Here is a 24,638-nt window from a genome sequence, read left to right on the forward strand (position 1 = left end):
AGTCCTAATTTACAGCTGGACTCATCATGATGGAGCATTAATGCTGATTTTCAATAAGTCTTGGATCACTGGGGAAGTTCCAGAAGACCAGAAAAAGCTAATATTGTACCATTTTAAAAAGGGAAAATGGAATGACCCAGGTAACTATAGGCCTCTTGGCCCAACATTGGTCCCAGGCAAGGCAATGTAGCAGCAGATACAGGACCTGATTAATCCATAATTAAAGGAAAATAATGTAATTTAGGCAAATCAACATGAGTTTATGGAAAATAGATCCTGTCAAACTAACTTGATGTCTTTTTTTTTTTTTCAATGAGATTACAGGTTTGGTTGATAAATTATAATAATGTTGACATAACTTACATAGACTTTTGTAAGGCATTTGACTGTTACCTCATAACATTCTGATGTTTTTTTTAAAAAAAAAAAACTATGACCAGACACCTGGGCCTCCAATTGTAAAATTAATATAGAACACATTGAATGGATTAAAAACTGGCTAAGTGATGGGTCTCAAAATGCAATTGTAAACAGAGAATCATCATGGAATGGGGACGGTTCTAGTGGGATCCCAAATGCATTGGTTCTTGGCCTGATGCTATTTACAATTGTTATCGGTGACATGAAGGAAAAGGTAAATATCACTGATAAAGTTTAAAGAAGTCACAAAAACTGGGGGAGTGGTGAATAATGAAGAGGACAGGTCACTGATTCAGAGTGATCTGTATTGCTTGGTAAATTGGATGCAAGCAAATACACATTTTAATATAGGCAGGGTCTGAATGAGCTCTCCCCTGACATCTAGTGATGAGCTGGGGGAAAAGACTTCAGAAGCAGACCATGTTTGCGTAGACATGCCTATTTAGCTTAGGTGTGCAGCAGATGGAGCTGCTTTGGCAAAATGATAAATTTGGGCTGGTTTGGATTACAAAAGAAATGTTGTTATCCTTGGTGTACGAATAAAGGACAACAGAGCTGTGCTTGGCATGCCTTAATTGAGGGGGTCACTCTAAACCAAACTCACTTGATGAGCCAGGGGGTAGGGATGTCAAAGCTTAGTGAAGAGAAGAATGGGTGGGGTTAGATATTTCCATTTTGGGGTGTGGACTGTGTCTGTGGAGTCCTAAACACCATTTGACCTGCCCCTTTCCCAGCATTTAAAGATAGAGCTGAGTAGACAGAAATGTGAGTTCTTGTTTCTGGTTGGTGATTCCTGGAGCTGGCTCTGCTGCTGAACCAGTCTAGGGGCTCTGTCTTAGACCTTGCACCAAAAGACAACACAGAAATGGCAGTGAGGGTCCCCACTACCTGTTGACATCACTAAGAGCTGGGTGAAATGGTGGAACCTCTGCACATGACATTGCGGGAGCAGCAGCGGACAGTTGGGGCAGACAGATGGTGGTCAGCAGCCACAGAGAGACAGCAGCAGCGGTGAGCCACTTGCAGAAGTGGTAGCAGCAGAGGCATTGCTCAGGACAGAAATGATAGAGGCATACAAATTGGATAATTGCATTTAGTAAATCATAACCTTTCCAATGATATCTCACATGAGCCATCTGGCATCAGGTATATCTCAGTTAAGTCATATTAATATCATAAGTAGATTTTCATAAAGAATATGGAATGACACATCACACCTTATTTTCTGGATGGCCACCTTGAGATTCTAGGCTCCGACTTGCAGAAGTGCTGAGCGCTCGCAGCTGCAATGGAAGTCCATTGGAGCTATGCTTGAATATATTACATCCTATAAAGTGATCTGAAAAATCAGATCATAATCATCTCAAATTGGACACCCAAAATTTAGTTGCTACCTTGACCTTTAAACTCTATCTTAGTTCCCCCTGTGTAAAATGGGGATAACAGCACGCCCAGACTGCCAAAGGGTGCTGTGAAAATTCATTAGTATTTGTGAAGCACTCAGGAACTATAGCAGTAAGTGGTATAGTAAAGTCCAACAAGAAATTAATGTCTTCAGTGCAGAGTTTGAATAGTGTGCAGTAAATAAGGTTTGAAGCTACAAACTGACCAATGAGGATAAAACAAAATATTGAATAGCTGCTCATTAAGTTAATGCTGTCCAATCTGTGCACTAAATGAGACACAGATGGAAAAAAATGTGTGATCATGAAATCAAAAACCGTATAATGCATACGCGCAAGGAGGGCCAAATTAAGGTTTCACAGGCCAACTTAATCCTGGCTTTTCCTAGCTCTTGGGTACTTGACTTTGCAATGTTAATATTCTTAGAATATAGTTTTGTGTGTGTAATTTTTATAAAGATTAGATAAAATTTAGCAGACTTAAATGGAATAAATTGATCAGAAAATAGTGAGGATGGCAAAAGAATATATTGTAATTGCATCTCATTAGCATGTTTCTTGTTGTAGGGTGTGATTTTTTTTTTTTATTTTTATTTTTTTTTTTTTAAAGCAACAGTTGAGCCCCAACTGGCTGTTCCTACACTGCTGAGTGTCTTCAAAACTTATGACTGAGCGAAAGTCCGCTGATGTTGATAGGAGTTTTTCCACTGACTTCAATGAACTTTGAATTTGGCCCACATTAAGTTAATTAGGAAGTGAAGGCTGCTCAGTACAGCACATGAGCTGACCTTTAATGTTTTGAAAGAGCTTTTGGATCCCAGCTGAAACATGCTAGCTGTACAGAAGATCAAAATACTTTACTATCATTAACCCTGCTGATTTTATAAACGTTAGAATTCACTGCAATAAAGAAATGTCTTTTGTTCCAATAAAAAAAAATCTCAAAGAGGTTAAATATTTGGCTTTGATCTTGAGATCTAGAATTTTTTCATATCTTCCCATTACCCAGTGACTGCAACTTTCCAATCTTTAAATTTGTAGCCCTGGATTGTTGAAAGATTTTTTTTTAAGTTGTAGTTTTCCATACATTGTTTTTGTTTTGTTTTTTTTCCCCTATGGGATGAAAAAAGGTGGAGAAATAGCCAGGCAAAGACAAGTCTCCTCTTCAGAATTTCACTAAAACATTTAAGCAAAATTTTTTTTATATAGTCAATTTTTAACCAGTTGTGATTAGGAATGACTGAAACTCATTGGTGTCTATATTTTGGTGACTATGTCTGGGTGTATAGGCCCTATGAACTCAATGACAGAGTGCTTTGAGGCTGAACAGACCTCCCTTGAGTTTCTCAACATTTGTGAGTGAGTAGAGGAGAGAGACAGTACGTATAAAAGTAATGTAAGACATGTTCAGGCCACCACTAGAAGAGGACAGTTTCTGCATCCAAGAAGACAGCCCTCATCAGCTAGGTGGTTTTGGATCCCTGAAAAGAGAATTCCTGGAGTGCAGTTAAGTGAGAATTCTTCCCTCCCCAGCTGTGTTTCTAATTGACCATATTAGCCAGAACAGGTGTCCCTTATTCTTCTCACAATCCATCCAGGGGAGAAGAGACTGATATGTCCTATTACAGGTGTGCCCTATTAAAACAGAGGTTTATATGAAAACAGTTAAAGTGCCAGTAGATGGCGCTCTCTGAATATACAGTTTTGCTCATGTTTTATAGACCAATAGAATTTCTTTTTGTGCTCTACAAATGGCTTCCTTTGTATAGCTCTTTTGTATGCCTCAGCAGGGACGAGAAGATGGAAATAGATTATGAAAATTCTCTGGCCCTACCAATGTCTGTGGCATGCTGAAGTTATTTTGGTTAAATGATAGTTAACTGTGTAAGGAAGAATGTGCTTTTTTTTCAGCAATGGACACCAATGTTTGTCTTTAAGGCCTAGATATAAAAATAGGCTTTTTCTTTTTCTAAATAAATGCCCATCTCTTTTTAGGGGTCTGTTCCAGATTATCCCATGGGTCTCTGCAGTGTTCATCTTATGTTTAGCCCATCTTCTGGTGGCATGAAATCACAACTGGCACTAATTGATATTCTTGCTGACAGCTTTCACAAAGTGGTCAAGGAGTAAATGGGCATGAATTATTGTCATTGAAATGGGATGTGTGTAAAGTACCACATACTAAATTAGACAAGAGAAAGAATTACCTGTCTATGAAAGAAACAGGGAAGAGGACCTGTCCTCTCCTGGAGATACTATTCACCCTGCTCATCAGCATGGGAGCGTGGTCAGCTGGGCTCATAGCTCAGGCTGGAGAAGGCCTCTGAAAGGAGAAGTACTTTCATCCTTTCCCCTTTCTTTCTGCCATGGAAGGAACTGGGATTAGGAAGATTCTGATCAGACCAGAAAAGATTTGAGAGAGAACCTTCCTGCAGTTTCTTTGCAACTGGGCTAAAGAAAGTTCATCCTGTTTGTTTTGCTGTTGTGTCTGAGGGGAAGCTGTGGTTCAAATACCTGTGTTATAGAACATGGCTGAAAATACCTCTATTTTTGGGCCAGTGCTGAGGTAAAGTTCTAACTGGTATGCATGTGCCTTAAATGGATGAAGATATTGTATCTTCTTAGGGTATCTCAGCTCCAACCCCAGGCCACATACACACAATCCTATCTTTAGAGTGATCCTTCTATAATGGACTTTGGGTATACTCTAGTGTGGAGAACTTAAACTTCCAATGCTGTTGCTTACGTGATGGCCACCATTTTAGCCAACATACCAGGGATGGAGCACAGGACTTCCAGAGCTAAAAGAATGAGTGTCTACAAATTAAGCTAAAGAGCCAAGGTTCTTTAGCTAAGATCTGTATTAGGCCTGTATCCCCTATGGACTGGGCACAGGGAAGACATAATACATGGACTCATCAGTTGGTAATTATACCTGCTCTGTATCTGAAGGGATAAGGAAGGTATATGGACTATCATAGTAACTTTTTATCCTTACCCTTGTCATGAGGAAATAGCATTCTTTCAAAACTTGTCTTTAGCTCCCAGAGCAGAAATCAGTCACTCGACTTCTATAGCATAACAGTGTTGAAGCTTTCCAGAATTTCAGACTGTCTTTAGCCCAATGCCATAGAATATAGAAATTCTTTTTAAAAAGGAAACAAGAATTTTGTATGCAGCAATAGGTTTGACAACTGAGGCAAATCCTATAAAAGCTCTAATTGTATTATCCTGCAAAGACTTATACATATGAATAATTCAATACAACTGAGTGAACCTATTGAATTTAATGAGTGTGTACGTTTTTGGCAGGACTCAGGTTTTAGTCTAGTCAATCACCTTTGCACTATAAAGTCCATTCAGTTCATGCTATCAGCAGATTGTATTAGAAGGCTGTGGTGTCCCATGCTGTGGATAGAGGCAGTTGCCTCTCAAAACTTATCCTTGTTTTAACTCTCCATTGATTTGTGCTGGTCTGTCGTACTGACCTTCTCTCCCAGTTCCTCAACTGGCTCCTTCCATTCATCTAGCACTGACCTAATTTCTGTATCTTTAGTCTTGTCCACTTCCTTTGCCTCTTGTTGGGAGACCATACCCCTGCAGTCTAATAGCCTTACTGTAGCTCTCTGCCTCAGTAATTCATTTCTCTTCTCATTTGACTAATAATCCTTGATTTCTCCTTTCTATTTTATTTGTTACCTCTGTTTAACTCTGATATATTTTGGGAGTTTGAGGGACAAAAAAGTTAAATGTTTTAACAAATGTGATCTTCTCTTCCCCTCCCCCTTCTCATTACACATTTGAGGTTCTTCTGACATCACTAGACATCATGCTTAATATCCTGTCATGTTTTGATGGGTGAATTGTTTCAACTTTGAATTGCGCCAGCAGTTCATGTGAATAAGAGAACTGTTGTACTAGTTTCATATCGTTTTTCTTGGTCAGGTCTTTCCAGTCAAATTAAGTGTTCTCTCTGTTTTGATGTTTATAATCTTCCTGGGTATTAGCATCTCATATTTCCTCCAGTTGCCAATATTGTACTCCTCCTTGACTCAAATTGTTATGGAACCATTCCTTAATCTTCTGCTGGCAGCCTCTCCCTGACCCCCTTTCCTGGAACATTATGATTCCTGCAACCTTTCTACTTCATTTGTTGTGTTCTATTTCTTTAGAGAGATACATGAATCTATTGGTCCTTTGTTTGAAGCCGTTTTATCCACCATTATAAAGGGAACATGGATGGACATTAGCCCAGGCTTGGCAGAGTTCTCAGGAGAAGTGGCCAGCCAGAGTGTTGCTGTTCAGTCTCCTTTAGCCAGTTGAAGTGCCCACATCTCTGCTGTTCAACCGCTGGCTTCAGTCAGTCACATGGTATTTGTTAGGAACACAAAAGAGTGATGTAACAGCTGACGGGAGTGTGGACGATCTTGTTTCTATGTCTTGTCCCAGCCATTGGAAATTCTGGCTGTGGCCTTGTGTACAATACACTATTTTTTCCCTCTACATCATGAGTTTTTTTGCAGCTAATCAAGTATGTAACTCAGGACATGTTTCTATTTAACTCGTGATCAGAAACATCTTGCAGAAAGACTGGCTATTCACATCTATTTGTACTTTTTCTCTACAGGCTTTTCTGAATGGCGTTGTATCCTTTCCAATGCATTTTTACCTCGGCAAGTATATTGTTCACTACTCTTCTTTCAAGTTTTTGACATCTTCCACTCGTTTTTCACTCCTTAACTTGATTTGTTAATTTGCACATTTTGTCCCAGCCCTCTTCAGGTCTCTAGCAAATTGTTTGTTTGCATTGAATTTAACATTTGGAATGCTAATTCTTGTCAAACTAGTGACTGACTGAATGCCTTTGAAGTCAATGGAGTTTTGCTGACCTGCACCACAGTCTGCATTAGAGGTTAGTAGTATGACATATCAAACCAGCAGAAGCTCCTGCAGGCAAGTACCAGGGAGCACCCAGAGAGCTTGGTCATTACTGCTATGTCCTTTGAAAGAGTGTCATACCATTTTAATAGCTCTCACTGTAGCAATTAAAGACTAAACTAGCTCTTTGCTTCCCTATACATAACACATACTTGGCCATGTCAGACGGGGAAAATATTTAATTTAAACAACTCAAAAAATTGCTGGAGATTACTTGCATTTAAAGGGATGACTGTACACATCTGGCTTGGAAAGCTTTGGCAGAAAGTTTTGAGTGCATTTGTAAGATGCTACAATACACAAAATGAAACTTCATTAAAGAGAAATTAAAATAAATTCATCCCTTGGGTAGCACCAATTCAATCAAGATAATTACTTGTAGCAGGGATCATTTTGGTCCATACACAATTTTTTTTAAAAAAGACTATAGAAGATTATCCACCATGGCTCTTATCTAAAAGTGCAAACTACTCGTCATGCATTTTCAATGAGATGCGTTTGATTCCAATCTTAATTGAGCCCCTGCAGTTTCTGTGCTCTTGCGCATGGGGCTCCCTGGTGTTTCTTGCTGTTTTTCATTTGCAATTATACAGCATTGATAGGAATTGGCCCTTCTGCTTCTGTTACAGTGTGTAATTTATATTCTTATCTTGCACAATGGTTATCTGCAGAACTGACATCACACCCAGAATTACCTCCAATTTATGAAGGCTGCAATTGATTCTAAAATGGTGGCTGTTCATATTTTTTTGTTAAAATTTTCTCAGGCATTATAGAAAATATTAATATAAAACTTTTTTTTGAATGTTCAGGGCATTCACTAGGTGCTATTGAGCCACAAGTGTTGATATGGTTTGTGTTTGCAAATTCAAATATGTCTATTGTCTCCTTTGATACATGCAAAAGGCCACCAATTAATGCTAAGGGAAGTTTTTAGTGGGCGTTGAAAGAATAATAATTCCGTAAGAATTTTTGCATGCAATGACTCTGCCATAGCTTCTGAAAATGTATTCTGATTCTCTGATATATCTGCATTTACATCTGTAATATAGCAATGCATATGGTGCCTTTAAAAACCTAGTTCAAACAGAGGCAGAGCTAGGGAGGGCAGTAGCTTCTGCTGCTCATGGGCATGCTCCGTGGCTGCAGGGTTGCTCAGGAATAGGGAGCAACACTGCACCTGGGCAGACCAGGCTGGAAGGGCTGAGCATGGCACACAGTCAGTGGGTGAGTCACTGGAGCCATTGGCTGCAGTGGGGCTCCACAAGCACTGTAGCCTCTTTGTGGGGAGCCAGCCAGAGTTCCTAATGCAACTCCTAGTCAGAGATCTGAGGAGATTCCATGGCATTAACAAGAGAGTCAGTTCTTTCCCAATCTCATCCCTATATTTTTTTGCAGAGCTTTGGTAGAGTGGCTTCCATGGGATTCCATGAACGAATCAGCAAGCTGTAAACAGCACCCCTTCCTATTCCTTGCCCCACTTTGCTTCCTTTCTCCTGCCCTCTGACCCAACCCTAACAGCCCACACACACTACACTTCCATCAGCAGATTCAGCTTCCCTGAGCTTGTGGAAGTGAAAGGAGGAATCTGCTATCTTGAGAGAAAATGATCATTAAATGATTCCCCCAACACTTAAGGCTGCTACAGAGGCACCATCAAATTTAAATTTCATAATTTTCAAAAATGTTTTCAGATACTATGTTTTCTCTTTGAATCCCTTGACGGTTTTTGTGGATTTACATCAAAGCTCTAAACCAAGCCAATTTAACTAGTTCAGTTTTCTTCATCAGTTGCCTAACTGTGGCTCTTGCGGCATCTAGTTAGGTGTTCTTAAACAATTACCAATTATTATAAACACTTTTTCTTATTAAATGCTTTCTCCCAGCTGATTTGGTTCGTAATTGTTTTCAGTTTTGTGAAACTGGCCCTTTTAAAGTATTTATATCACTGGTCTGCACTTTATTCTCTTTGCACATAAGTGTGAGCACGTCATTGGTCACATGTATGTAAGCTACAATTAAGTTTTAGTTCTGTGATCAGTTCCTTTTTATCAGTCAAGAAAAGGTCTAATATAGAATTCTATGTTGGTTGCAACATTTTTTGAGTTAGGAAATTGTCATCTATAATAAATTCTGAGAATGTAATAGTACTGGCAGCATGAGACCTCCAGTAAGTGTCGATCAAGTTGAAGTCCCCTGTGGCCATGCAGATTTCTTTTAACTACATGTTCTAGATATGTGCGGGTCATCTTGTTCCCTAGTGTGATTTGGTGGTCTAGAGCAGACACCAATTTCCCATCCCTGTGCTTTATCTGATGGGACATTGATCCATACGCAATCATGATCATTTTCTTCCAACTTATCAGTGACTAGGAAACTGGTAATGCCATTTTTGACAGAGTACTACTTCCCCTCCCCCTGTCCATTCAGTCCTTCCTAAATAGGTTGTAACCATTGATTTTTAACATTCTGGTCATGCAAATCATCCCACTAGGTTTCAGTAACCAGCTAGGTCAACTTTATGCTCACAAATGAGCAATTGCAACTTGTCTTGTTTGTTACCCAGGCTCCCAGGATTGGTGTATAGGCAATTCAATATATTTAGTTCCTTGATTAATATTGTTCACAACATATTGATTTTGTGCTAAATGAGTGCTCATATTTTCCCCCTTTTTACCCTCCCCTTTTGTTATTCCTGACTATTATAGCGAGCCTGTCCTGAGAAGATTGGTTCTCCTTCTAGTGAGGTGGAGGGCATCCAAATTGTCTACATCCCCATCTTCTTATACAAGGTGGACCAATGTTTCACAAATCAAAACTCTATACCACTTATTTAGGCAGCAGTTTGCTTCCAGAATCTTTTGCCTTCTGTCTTCCTTTGTTCATGAGACCGGAAGGATCTCTGAGAAGATTGCTTGGATGTTCTTCCTCTGCATGCTTCAGAGTTCTATTAAGTCTCTACTATCTCACGAGAGAAATCTCTTGACAGTGTCAGTGTCTTTGTGAACAAACTTGATTTTCTTAGACCAAGCTGCCATCCACGGATGTGCCTGGACATTTCTCCATTCTCTTGGACCACCTGGATCTTGAGCAATATCTTCCATAGTGTCTATATTGAGGACCTGGTTGTGATGGGTTCAGTTACAGAGACACCCTCCCCCACCCCCCCGGGACTATCAGCTGATGTGCTGAGACTACCTCCGAGCCCATTTTCTCTGCCAGTTTGGGCCTCCAGAACTCTGCCTTGCTTGTGCAGCCGGTTGAGCCAGCCACAACACAGACCCAGGGCCTTAACCACACCCCCAAAGCTGCAGACTTAACTGAAAATGGCTTAAGAAGTGGTTCTGTTTCCAGCACCCAGCGGGATCCAAACCCCAAATAAATCCATTTTACTCTGTATAAAGCTTATACAGGGTAAACTCATAAAATTGTCCACCCTCTATAACACTGATAGAGAGATCTGCATAGCTGTTTGCTCTTCCAGGTATTAATCACTTACTCTGAGTTAATAAAATCACTTTTGTTTATTAATTAAGTATAAAAAGTAGGATTTAAGTGATGATAGAATAAGGTAAGTTACTAAGTAAAATAAATCAAAATATGCAAGGCTAACTTAATACACTAAAGATTTAGTAACAAATACTAACTTCTCACCCTACATGTTTTCTCAGGTAAAATCCTTTTCAGACCAACATTGCAGTTTATGGCCTGGGTCCAGTAATCACTCTTATCCCCATAGTTACTGTCCTTTGTTCTAGTTTCTTTCAGGCATCTCTTTGGGGTGGAGAGGCCATCTCTTGAGCCAGCTGAAAGGCAAAATGGAGAGGCTTCCAGGGCCTTTAATATTCTTTTTTGTGGGCAGAAACCCCTTTGTTCTTCTGTGCAAAATCACAGCAACAAGATGGAGCTTGTAGCCAACTGGGCAAGTCGCATGTCCATGAATGATTCAACTTTTTGCAGGCCAATACCAATGTTTTTTACGTGTTAGTTTGAATGTTCCCAGGAACGCTCAGATGTGGATTGGTGTCTCTCAAAGTTCATTGTTAGTTAAGTGCTCCCAATTATTTGAATAGCCCCTTCACAATATATTGGCCACACATCCCTTATGTGTTTCCTACTACAAACACTTCAACTCCACACATAGAGCCAGTGCTCATAACTTCAGATATAAAAATGGCATATGCATACAAATAGGATGAATATATTCAGTAGATCATAACCTTTGCAAAGATGTTACATGGCATATCTAGCACAAAGCATATTCCAGTTATGTCATATTTACGCTCATATGGAAATATGCTTAAACATATAGAGTGCAACGTCACACTGGTATCAATTGGAAATGTCTAGTTTTGTTGAATTCCTTCTTGTTCTCATCTCTGTTAGTCACAGCCTGTGATTCTCATCTATCGCCAGCTATGTAGCATTCTGCTGTGACCTCTTATCTCTGGTGGTTATGTACTGCTAGTCTCTGACTCTCCCCCATGCCCATCCCCACCCCCTTCTTAGTAGCCACTCTTTCTTCTTTGAATCTGATGTTCCGCTGTTTCTCAAACCAGGCTGGCTAGGAACACCTCAGAAATGCTACAGTGAGTCAGAGAAGCTATTTGCCCCTCCAATCCTAGAATCTTCTCCACCAGCACAGTCACCAAACTTGCACTTCGTACACAGGAAGTCCCTTCAGGCAGGAAAGAAAATATGGCACATCTGTTACAGGTCACCACCACCATTGCTGGCCATCTGGAAACTGCACATAGAGATGAACCTGAAAGGAAAGCCTGTATCACTCCCTCTGACACTCTCCTGTTAGCTTCTCCTGTTTGTGGCTCTCAAGTTTGCCTAGGAAGTGACTTTATACTAAGTCTCCCTGAGCTCCTTGCTGAGGCTCAGGTCTGCCTCTCCCCATGAGCAAATGATTAACTCCTCAGAGATTTCAAACAGTGGGCCTGATCAAAGCTCCAGGGCTCAAAGCTGCACAGCCCTTTCCAAGGCACCAACAAACCTGCCTCAGCTGCTTATTCATGAGTCCATGGCTCAGCTATGCAGCCCATACACAGAGAACCAACCAAAAGCACCAGTCACCAGGGTTATAGGTTGGGCACCACCAGCATCACCTCTGCCTGCCAGATTTTGAATGAAACCCAACCCAGTAGGCATGCTCAGAGGCCACTTACCAGATGCACATGATTGGGGAGCTGAACACCTATCTTCCCCCATTTATGAATCCCTCTGAGATAGGGAGGCAGCAGCACGCATGATCAGAGGCAAAAACTTAGGCACCAAGGGAACTTGAAAGTTTGTGAACACGATGCAGTCCTGAAAACCTAGCTGCTGGGGGTTGGCGATCACAATTAAGCCTGAAACTGGGACTTAGGTGCATAAGCACCAGACTTGGGTGCTAAGTCTGAGGTTCAGGAGCCAAAGAACCTGTGTGGGTCTGGGTCAGTCTGACTTCTGAAGTCCTGATAAATGGGCACAAGGCACTGCCTGCCTGGATCTATCCGCAGGATCAAGGCCTTCATTTGTGTCAACAGTAGGTTGGAGCTTCCTATTGTTATAACCTTTTGAGGAGGTGCACCCAATGCCATCTGTTATCTCAATATTATTGCTGTTAGTAAGGAAATCATGGCATCATGTTGTGACTCAACTCCTCCCCACCCTTCTGCCCCAAAATAGTCATTGACTTAATTGGACTCTGCATGGGCACAAGGTACCACCTGTGTGGATCCAATTATAAGATCAGGGTCATATGTGGCAAATTATTAAATAGAGAGGCCTAGAACATAATGAGCTTCAGCTAGAGTATATCAGATGGGCTAGGAAGACTGAAACTTTAATTGGTTTAAAAACTCTCTCAAACTGCTAATAAACTTAAGTGCCTGGGGTGAGCTTAAAAGTATTCTCCACAGAAATCAGCAGCTTATGAAATTAAGCTGAGTTATTTTATTACAGTGAGAAGGCAAGTACTTATTCTAGCCCTTTAACTTTGGAGCTGAGCTCGTGAAAATGTTGTTAAAGGAAATGAAGACTACATCTTGTGCTCTTCCAGCAAACACAAAAAAGCCTTTGAGGAGTTACATAAAAATTGCATACAGTAGAAAAAGTTATAAAAAGGCAAAGACAATATGCACTTGCTGCTTGGCTTGTATTGAGCATGCTCCTATGGACTGAGCATGCTTAATAACTCTGCCAAAGCAGGCTGCCCTCACTCTTCCTGCATTGGATCATCGCTATAAAGGGGAGTTCAAAAAAGGAAGCTAAGGGCTAAGCTTTCCAGACTCCTGAAGGGTAGGTTACAATTAGATGTTTAAAAATATGGAGGAGGTCCTAGAGATAATTAACTCCTTAAAGACCAATAAGGCCCCAAGGCCGGTTAGTTTCAATCTTTTAATTAAATGGCCCAAGAGAGAACTCCACTCATTACCAGATCATACAGACATCTTCTGGATCTAATCACTTTTACCTGATTCTGTGCATATATTGCCCCAGACCACTTAAATAGTGAACTTTTTTTCTTAATCTTTGGAATGACATGGTAATTAAATTCTCTGCAACATATATAAGTTCCAGCTGGGGATTTATTCAGGGAATGAACTCTGCAGGTCACCAGAAAATGAAGCCTGCTGTTCTAATCAAATAACCTGCCCAGTCTATTGTTGTCTTTGGCTGCAAAACCGCACTGGACAAGGTAGAATGCCCCAGCTTGTTCCCTGCTTTGTTTGTAAAACTAGAAGCAAAGGTAATGGTGAATGGTGGTTTTTAACATGTGCCCCTTCCTAATGAATGGGGGCTATTTCTGTACTGGGATGGTAACTTTTCCCTTTATCTGCCCTACCACTTGACCTCCCCCAATTTAGCAATGAAAGAAAACTCCCCTAAGGAATAGACGTGACAGGAATATGTGACAAGCCTTGGCTATGTAACAGTCCCTCCTATTTCTCAATCCAAGACTATTTGCTTCTGTCTGGGATAAACTTCACCCACATTTTGAGTTATAAAATAACTGTATCAAACGTAGGTCTTTCCTTTAGACTTCTTCCTCCTGCCCACCAAAGCTAAGTGAGAATTACTTCATTTGTTACTTTTCAAGGAGCATCTGTTTTAAAATACATGGCTGTACACATAATCTTTAGCTTTCAGTAGGAACTCTAACTTCCTTGAAATATTCTATTGGTTCAATAAGGAAACAGCACCTTTTATGCAACCAGGATCAGAAGGATAGATGTTGTCCAAGACTTAGTGATAAATGAAATGGTGGGTTTTGTTTTAAAGGATCTGCAGTATTCTTAATTAATTAATTAGTTGTATTACCATAATGCTTAGGAGCCTTAGTCATAGACTAGGACCCCATTGTGCTAGGTGCTGAACAAACACAGGACAAAAGGCAGTCCCTGCCCAGATTGTTTACAATTAAGACAAGTGTGAGTTTTAAAGTGATGACTACTGCTTTAACCACAAAGAAGGCAGGTTTTCCGCATGGCTTGTGTTCTACTTGTTATAACTATAAAGGGAAAGGTAACAACCCTCTTGTGTACAATATTGTAAAATCCCTCCTGGTCAGAGACACCAAAATCCTTTTACCAGTAAAGGGTTAAGAAGCTCAGGTAACCTAGCTGACACCTGACCCAAAGAACCAATAAGGGGACAAGATGCTCCCAAATCTGGGGGTGGGGGAGAGGCTTTTATATGTGTGCTCTTTGTTTTGGGGGTTGTTCGCTCTTGGGACTAAGAGGGACTGGACATTAATCCATGCTTTCCAAATCTTTCTGAACAAGTCTCTCGTATTTCAAACTTGTAAGTAACAGGCAAGGCGTGTTAATTTTATCTTTGTTTTCTCAGCTTGTAAATGTTCCTTTTGCTAGAGTGTTTTCCTCTGTTTGCTGGAACTTTGAACCTAAAGCTAGAGGGGGTTCCTCTGGGCTCTTTTAATCTGATTACCCTGTAAAGTTATTTTCCATCCTGATTTTACAGAGATGATTTTTACCTTTTTCTTTATTTAAAATTCTTCTCTTAAGAACCTGATTGATTTTTCATTGTTTTATGATCCAAGGGTTTTGGATCTGTATTCACCAGGAATAATTGGTGAGGGTATACTCTCAAGCCTACCCAGGAAAAGGGAGTAAGGACTTGGGGGCGGGAGGGAGGAATTAGTCTCAAATCTGCCCAGGGCAGGGGGGGTTAGAGACTTGGGAAATCTTTGGGGAAAGGCAGAGTTCCAAGTGTCTTTCCTCTAAGCTTTGGAATGCTTGGTGGTGGCAGCTTACTGTTAACCTAAGCTGGTAAATAAGCTTGAGGGGCTTTCATGCGGGTCCCCACATCTGTACCCTAGAGTTCAGAGTGGGGAAGGAACTTTGACACTACTGAATATGCAAGTGTGGGGTTGTTAGCACATAGTTTGAGTCTAAACCCCAGAGGAGCAATACATTCATGTTTTAATATCTATGATCAATAAAAACAAGTGACTTATCCAATAAAAAGAACTAGGCAGCAAGATAGGAAACTGATGAGACTTGGAATGAAGTTTGTGGTATTGATCTTTTATTTTATTGATGTATTTTATTTTGGACTAGGCTTATTAAATCAGCTCCAACTTGATCCTTTTTACTGAATAACAAAGGAAGAATTGTGGCAAGGAGCAACTTCCTTAGCTCTGTTAGAGGCAATGACCAGGGATAAGTGATTGCTGAACACCTATTTTGATTTTATCATCATATAGCAGAGAAACACAGATGACTTTTTATTTGTGAAGGGATACTCTTGTGATCATTCTCTTCCACAGTATTTACTTTTCTTCAGGTATTGCACAGTCTATTGACTAGGTTATTCTGTAGTGATGGAAAATGTGTGCTAAATTCTAATATGTGGCCTTTTGGATTCTGAAGACATCACAGGCCAGATTCTCCACTCTGCCAAGTTTACTTCATACAGTAGGTCAGTCAGGGGCAGCTCTAGGAATTTTGCCTTCCCAAGCATGGCAGGGAGGCTGCCTTCGGCGGCTTGCCTGCAGAGGGTCCGCTGGTCCCGCGGCTTCGACGGACCTCCTGCAGGACCAGCAGACTCTCCGCAGGCACGCCTGCGGGAGGTCCTCTGAAGCCGCAAGGTCCTCTGAAGGCAGCCTGCCTGTTGCCTTCGCGGCGCCCGCAGAGTGCCCCCCGCAGCTTGCCGCCCCAAGCACGTACTTGGCGTGCTGGGGCCTGAAGCTGCCGCTGAGGTCAATGGTGAAACTGCGAACAGGATTCAGGTCTCCTGATTCTTAGTCCAGTGTTGTACCCACTAGACATGACTGTCTCTCAAAATCTAATATTTTCAGTGATATCTGCCTGAGCAGTGCCAAACAAATGGTTAGGGCACGTACTTGAATGTTTGGTAGACCTAAGCAGCAGACAAAATAGTTACTGGATTTAATGTATTTAAAATTCATCTCTCCAGTAGAGCCAAAGAGTGTGTGTAGGGGAAAGGGTGCTATTAAAATGCAAATACTGTTCTATGTATCCTGTGGCACCTTATAGCCTAACAGACGTTTTGGAGCATGAGCTTTCGTGGGTGAATGATGAAGTGGGTATTCACCCACGAAAGCTCATGCTCCAAAAAGTCTGTTAGTCTATAAGGTGCCACAGGATTCTTCGCTGCTTTTACAGATCCAGACTAACACGGCTACCCCTCTGATACTTGTTCTATGTATATATGGCTTGGAAGAAACTTCACCATGCATTTGAGTATACCACAACTTTATATATGGAGGATTATCAAATTTACATAGAGTGAAAATTTGAGGCATTTGACACGTGGAAGAAGGTAACTGCAACTAGCTTTCAAGAATGAATTGGAGTGTTGCAGCTGACTTGGTCTTCCGACTGCCCAGTGAATCAACATGGCCCCATAAAAACTTACTAATAGTCAAATATCTACAAGAAGCCTTGTTCGTATAAAATGTACAATATTCAAGCCAGACTGTTTCACTTACCAGTGATTCTTTACTTTGCCCTTGATGGCAGACACTCAAGGGTGGTAATTTAAAAATACTTCGTAGTAATTCTAGCTTGTGGTATCATTTAGATAAATCCATAACGTATTTGCAGCTTTCACTGCACACCCATGCAGTGGCATTAGAAAAATGTATATAGTGGGGGTGCTGAAAGCCATTGAACAAGCTTTGTAAACCCTGGATATGATGGAAACCACTTCATGGCAAAAGGTGTTGCAGCACCCAAGGACCCTTATTGTCCAGCCCCCCTGCTCCAATGGAGAAGGATGACTTATACATCTTTCATTGTAGAACACAGAGTGAGCTTTCTAAGGTCTGCCTCTTTGCTAGTGGCTTCTTCAACAGCAGAAACTTTTATTTTGGTATTGACAGCTATCTTAGTAGTTTCAACAAAAGCTGAATAAGTAAAGTTGTTGGAGGGGGCGCTGTTTTTCAAGATAATCCTCCAAAAGTAAAGTTTTGAATGCAGCAACTAAATACCAATGAGCTTTTCTTTTCTGTTTTTTTTTAATCTGATGCTTATTCCAAGATAATACTGTAGATTTGTGTTGTGTCAGTAGTTCTCCTATAAATATTTGATTTTTTGAGTTTCTAATTGAACTGTTTTGGTGTGGTGTGTGGGGGGGAGTGTATTGTTTTGTTTTTTTAAAAGAATGCATGACGTTGCAATTTGATGCCTTAAGTCTTAGACTAGCAACATATTTACTTAAAAATAATAATAATCTTCATACAACCCTGTGTTATACACAGTGGAGTGTGCTGAACTGCTTTTGATGAGGATGGTTTATATTCTCTTACTACTCCTTAAAAGCAGATTAGTTATTTAATATGAAATGTTGCAGGTTCTGTAAATTTAATTTAAACTTGGTGGTTGTGTGGGTTTTTGGGGGTGTCTTGGTTTTTTACAGTTCGAAAGATTGAAAATCTGCTCTTTTATATGTGATACATTAACGAAAAAAATAATGTGAATATGAGGCACTGTGATCTAAGGAACTGAACATAGGAATTGGGAGGAATTATGTTCTAAGCCTGCTTCTTGAACTGACTTGCTCTTTGGCCTTGAGGAAGACCCTTCAAACCTCTGTCCCAATCTATATATGTTAAAAAAAAAAGCATAATATCTCTTTCACGTGGCTTCTGTGAAGACTTAATGTCATTGTAAATGCTAAGTATTGTATTCAGAAAAGTTGTACAAAACTTGATAGAGTTGGTCTGAAGCATTCCTGAGAATTCTTTTTCTTGTGATGAGGCGTACAGGCTCATAATCTCAGTTACTTTGTGGGTCTTGTTTGAATCAGTCCAAAAGACGTAAGTGAAATGTGTCTTAAACAGTTGTGTTTTGCTTAGTTTGATGTTGAAGCCTTGGACTTCTGTAACGTATTTGATACAATACTACATTGGAAATTTATTAGTGAATTTAAAGAAGATGGGGATAAGTATAAGTACTGTGAGGAGAATAAGGAATTGGCTAAGGGAGGAAGGCAACGGGTTGTGCTGAAGGGTGAACTGCAGGACAGAAGAAAGGTTACAAGTGGATTTCTTCAAGCATTGGTCTTGGGACCAATTTTATTCAATATTTTTATTAATGACTTTAGCACAAAAAGGAGCGTGCTAATGAAATTTGCTGGTGATACAAAGTTGGGAGACATCATCAATACAGCAGAGAATCAGAGTGCTCTACAAGAAGATCTGGATTACCTTGAGGACTGGAGTAACAGAAATGGAATGAAATTCAATAGTTTAAAGTGAAAGGTCATGCACTTAAGGTCTAATAAGAATTTCTGCTATAGATTGGATACTCATCAGTTGGAAGAGAAAGAGAGAGACCTGGGTGTGTTGGTTGATCACAGGATGAAGATGAGCCACCAATGTGATGCAGCTGCAAAAAAGGCACTCGTGATCCTAGGATGTATCAGGAGAGGCATTTTCAGAATAGAGACGTATTAATGCCATTGTATAAGGCACTGGTAAGACCTCATTTGGAATACGGTGTACAGTTCTGGTTGACCATGTTCAAGGAAGTTGAATTCAAACTGGAGCAGGTGCAGAGAATAGCTACAAAGATGATCAGAGGAATGGAGAGCCTATCTTATGAGAGAAGACTGGCTTGGCTTGTTTAGCCTAGAAAAACACAGGCTAAGAGACGATATAATTGCTCTTAATATATACATGCAGCAGGGGTTAAACACCAAGGAAGGTGAAGAGCTATTTAAGCTAAAATACAATGTTGGCACAAGAACAAATAGGTATAAACTGGGCATGAACTCATTTAGGCTGGGAACTAGAAGAAGGTTCCTAACCATCAGGGGACCAAGATTCCACAACAGCCTCCCAATAAGAGTTGTGGGGGCAAATAACGTAATTAGTTTTAAAAGAGAACTGGAAAAATTTATGAGTGGGGAATGTTTGTTTGGGTTTGCTTGTGATGGGTGAGGGAGAAAGGGCACAGCAGTTCTAAAGTATTATGCTTCAGGGCTTCAGTCATTCATCTGCAGGTGTCTGGGGGAAAAATCCCTTCCTATCTATCCTGGCTTTTTCCCTCTCCTTTCTCTGAAGCATCGGAGATGGCCACAGCTGGATATGGGACAGGTGGATTGGTGCTCTGAGGTGGCATTGAGCATTCTTTTTCTCATGTGCTTGACTATCTGGTCCTTGCTCACGTGTTCAGGGTCTAACTGATCACCATATATGGTGGGAAAATATTTCCTGATCCCACGAGTCATATCGGCAGAGGCCTTGGGTTTTTACACCTTCCTCTGCAGTGTGGAATGCAGGTCATTGGCTGGGATCACCTGTGTATCTCTCAATTAATTCCCTACTATTGCAGGGACCTCAGACATTGGTACACTTTGGTCTCTCCTATTTTCTGCCTATGGTGCATAATAGTCTAGTCTCCTGAGGGCTATGCTGCTTTGGTCTGGTTTTAGTTGCTGGGTTTGGTGTGCGGGTGCTGGATGGTGTTGGTGGCTTGTGATGATGTACAGGAGGTCAGTCTGGATGATCTGGTGGTCCCTTCTGGCCTTAAATTCTGACTCTTGTTTTTTTTTGCACAATCCTGTCTCATTCATCCTCCATTCTGTGCACTGGGGGTCTGATCCCAAATGTATTAAATCAATGGAAATACTCCCATTGACTTTAATGGACTTTAGATCAGGCCTTGAATGAGGTTGATGTCTTGCAGAAATAATGTCATGACATTAAAGACTGTATCACAGTGCATAAAGATAAGGGGACTGAATTAAAGTTGCATGAGCTGTCTTTATTTTGACACTTCTGAACTCTTGAGCATTTGACTTTGCGACCTTAGCATTCATTTGATATATTTTTTTCTAATGGAATCGAGATGTAAACCTGGTTACTAACATTGGAGAGCAATGAGAGAATATGGATGGTGATTTCTCAGCTTCTACTGCTGCTGTTCCCAGGCTGGTTTAGATAGTAATTGTGACTGTCACTTACTGGCCAAGTAGACAAAGTGAAATGTTTGGCAGCCATACCAGCTCCTCCAAACTTGTTTGGCTCATTGTTCACATCAATATAATTAAAATTGAAATCCATAGTTTTGAAGCTGGCATTAGAATGCTTAAACGCATAAACTTGGTGGTTTTGACTTCTTTAAAACTAGCTGGCTAAAGCATTTAAAATCCAAACTACAGGTCCCTGATGTAGGAAAGCATCCCTATTCATAGTAGAACTTAAGCATGTTTAAGTCCATCTATATTCAGGATTGCATTTAAGCATGTGCATGGGCATGCGCTTTCCTAAATCAGAGCCATAGATTATTAGACTGGCTAGATAACTAAACAAATTGTCACTGTGACACCCAGGGTACAGTCTAGACTAGGGAGTAGCTGTGTCATCCTGCCCTTGAACCTAGGATGCCCTGTACATTGCTTTGCTATTGTTGTCTCTGCTCCTGAGTTGCTAACAAATAGCCTCCAGCATGTAAGTCACTCCGTTATGTCTGTGTGTGACTGCAACCTGCTAGCCTGAATTACACTACAGGGTGACCCCAACACGCTCCCAGTCCCAGATTTCCCCCCACAAATGTATGTCTTGTACTGTTCAGCCCTCTCCTGGACAACAGAAGCTCTCATAAAGTCCGTCATTTTATTATTAGAAATGATATGCACAAATTCTGTTATCCCAGGTGGAGGTTCCCAAATACTTCAATTCAAACACACTGGTTTAGATAAAACAATAAAACAAGCTTATTAAAGACAAATAGAGAGATTTTAAGTGAATATAAGTAATAAGGCACAGAAGTCAGACATGGTTACAAGAAAAATGTTAGCCATTAGTTGTGTGTTGTTTTTATTTAAACTGTTAATTTTTTCTCAACACATGTTCTCAAGTGTTTTACCAGCCAAACTTCTTAGGCCAGGGCCTCTTCCTCTGTACAATGTCTACTTCCTTTGTTCCTTCTGGTACAGCGAATTGATGAACAGAGTGAGTGAGCGAGAAGGGGTGCCTTTGCAAACGTGATGCATAGGGGATGCATGGAAGATATAAGTGCCCCCCTCCACCCCAAATTGGCCTGGCAGGGAGGAAGAGGGGTTCTGTTCTTCTCTCCCTGCGCTTTCCCCCAGCACTTTTGGCCACTCTGCCAGCTCAGCTACCAGGGAGTGGGACAGAGCCACTTCTGCCTGAGAGAGCCTGGCTGGGAGGCCGAGGCAGCCTGCAGCCTGCTACCTGCCTGGGTGCAGCTATCAGAGACAGGGGCCATGAATGACGGGGAAGAGAGGGATCCAGGTTGCTTGAGGATTTCAGAAAAATTGCAAACATTTCCCCCCTATTTTAATATATGAACTTTCCAAATACGAAAAACTGCCTGGTTCTGCTCCCATGTTCTCTTATCTATGCTGCTGACTCACTGGGAGACTTTGGGCAAAATGCTTTGATATACTATCTAATGTATTGGGGGCATGGGAGAAGGATAAAGGCACAGAGAGCCTCATTCTTCCTCTGAGTCCTAACTTGATAAGGAGGAGGGTAATTCCTCTCTTTAGTGCAAAGCATACTAGGGAAAGGGACCAGCACGCATACTGTGTCACTGAAGATGCTCTGGCTAACAGGGTGTGGACCAGTGTGCTATTCCAAGTGTCAAAGTTAGACTCAGGAATCACAGTTTGTCAGACCACTCTGTTTTATTAGCACAGCGCTCTGCTAATACACCCAGATAATGTGAGCAGCCATGCAAGGCCTAAACAGTCTTATTTATACAGATAAAAGAGTGGGAATTAGACAAAGGGACAAAGAAAGCAAAAAAACAGTAAAATTCACCTGGGGCACAACATGCATATCCCACTTCCTTACTAAATGTTATCGATCTAAGGCTAATACTTCACCAATTGCCCTTAAATGGTGCAATTGTTCTATGTTAATGTCTGTATTCCTGACACCTGGATTGCAACATTCCAAGAATTTTGCTTAAAGGTACAGACAACATTTCTTTAATCCTTTCTATTCTTACAATATAATTCATTCTACTTTCACACAAGGATGCAAAACGCTCCTACTTAAACCATCAGCAAAGTGTACAACAGCATGTCTTCTAGACCTCTGCCATGGAATCCTGCAATGGCCAATAGGATTCCTCTATCAGAGGACACATCTTCCAGCATCTATGTTCTCTCTTTATAATACCCACCTGCTTCAGAGGGGTGGTGAGGGTGAAGTGTTTGTTCTGGTGTTTTGAGAGCCTATTGTTATGAATCTTCTGCATCAGACATTTTGGTAACTCCTCAGCAAATGGAAGCAAAGATCTACTGAAGATCACTTCAGATTTTGTTACAGGATGAGGTGGTAATACTACCTGTAGATAAGTTGCTGGACACGTGTCATCATGATATCTTGCTTTCAGTTGCTTAAATTTTTTTGCCAAACTTTAACTGTTCAGGCTGAGATTGTCGATGCTGAATATCTGCCTCAGGCTGAATCTTTTTTTGGAAAGTTTCAGCCAGAATAGTTCATCCATTTCAGAGAACGTTTGTGGGTGTTCACTAATCACTCTGGGCCCAAGGGTCTTGAAAGAGATCTTCTGTATTAAGTGACACAGTTCCCAACTGCCTATGCATTCAGACAATGGGCTTCTGCTGTGCACCTCCCACAGGCTTCCTGTCTGGGATGCTAACCTAATTAAAGTTAATTCCCAACATTGCAATAAGGTTCTGGAAAAAATGTTTTCGTCAATTAAAAAATTCTAACCACTATTTCACTGAGAAGCTTCTAATGCCCCCATGCAAAGTAGCAAGGGTTTGAAATTTGGTCAGGGAGTGGCTTTTATGAAGGATGTGCCTTTTGTGTTCCCATGAAAAATGGCCCAATTTGGCCAAGTTATAAAATCTTTTTAAAAAAAAATTGGTTTGCACATGCTCAATAAAGATTTGTTAGAGTCTGGCAGCTAAATTCTCCAAAGATTCCATGTACGCTGAGTGTGTTCCATCCCAGGGCTGCAGGGGCTGAACTGGATTTTCCCTTCAATTACTGCTGCAGCACCAGAGCTGAGAACAGGAAGACTCTCTCTCCTGTGCTCTCAATGCTTCTCTCAATTCAGCCCCATTGTGCCCATATGTTATGATAGTCTTTAATTTACATGATCTCATACTATTTTTTTTCGCAAGACCCCTTCCTCATTAAGTGCACAAGATGGCCTGCTCTGGAGTTGAATCAGGCTTGTGTAATGAAGGATACTATCTGTAGGACCTCTGCTTCATGCATTACAGCAGTTGGGTGGCATGTAGTGAATGACACTGAAGACTGTAGGAACAGGAAGGATGATTTCATGGTTAAGGCAGTCAATTGCTGCCCTGGAGAACTTGATTGCATCCCCACCTCTTCTACAGAGTTCCTATTTGCTAGTAGGCTAGTTACTCAAACAAAACTTTTCACAGGTGGTCACTAAGGGCTTGTCTTCACTATCGGAGTGAGTCAACACAAGTTATGCTACTCCAGTTACATGAATAACATAGCTGGAGTTGACGTAACTTGGGTCGAATTACTCTGGTGTCTTCACTGTGCAGAGTCGACAGGAGATGCTTTCCGGTCCACTTCCCTTACTCTTCTCAGAGAGCGCTCTGCCATTGATTTAGTGGGTCCCACTAGACCCACTAAATCAATCCCTGCTGCATCAATTGCTGCAGTGTCAGTCTCCCCGTAGTTAAGACCAGCCCTCAGTGTCTGTTCCTTATTTCCTGGGTGCCCAGCTTGAGACTCTGGGATCTGAATCACAGAAGTGCTGAGAATTTGCAGTTGCATCTGAAGTCTGTGGGAGGTATGCTATAAAATGCTAAGTACCCTCAAAAATCAGGCCCTGGGTACCTCACATCTTTAATCTGTATGCCTCAGTTCCCCCTACCTTGCAGGGTTGTTATGAAAATAAATCTACTAATATTTGTGAAGCCTTCAGATGCTATACTTACAACCAGAGCAGAAGCTGAATAAATTCAGTGAATTAAGGTTTGCCACACAACAAACGAGAATAAAACAAAATATTTAATAATTGCTCATTAAGTTAGCCCCATCTATTCCGTGCACTGAATGAGGCAGGGGTCCTGTGGAAAAAAATAGTATGTGATGATGTAGCAAAAGACTAGTCCAGAATATAGTCACACAATTGGGCTGAATTAAAGTTGCATGGGCAATATTCATTCTGGTATTCCTAACTTTGGACTGCTTGACTTTGCCATCCTAATGATCTTTTAATGTTTTCTGAGTATAATTAGCCCTGAAGCCGAATTCCCCAGTTCCAGTACTGAACTCTCACTGCCACATCAATTGCCCAAGAATGAATTAAATCCCTGCCTGACCAAGAAACAAAATCTACAGTGACTGTCTAGGATATGGAAGGCCAACACTTCACACATTTGGCCTTCTGCTTGGTGGATTTACTG

General features: G+C 41.0%; 1 pseudogene; it reads left to right on the plus strand.

Moving 5' to 3' along the window:
- Positions 1-622: 622 nt before the first annotated feature.
- On the plus strand, positions 623-22,714 carry LOC142046632 (uncharacterized; annotated as a pseudogene).
- Positions 22,715-24,638: the final 1,924 nt, after the last annotated feature.

The sequence above is a fragment of the Chelonoidis abingdonii genome, chromosome 3 (assembly GCF_003597395.2).
Source record: "Chelonoidis abingdonii isolate Lonesome George chromosome 3, CheloAbing_2.0, whole genome shotgun sequence".
Taxonomy (NCBI): domain Eukaryota; kingdom Metazoa; phylum Chordata; order Testudines; family Testudinidae; genus Chelonoidis; species Chelonoidis abingdonii.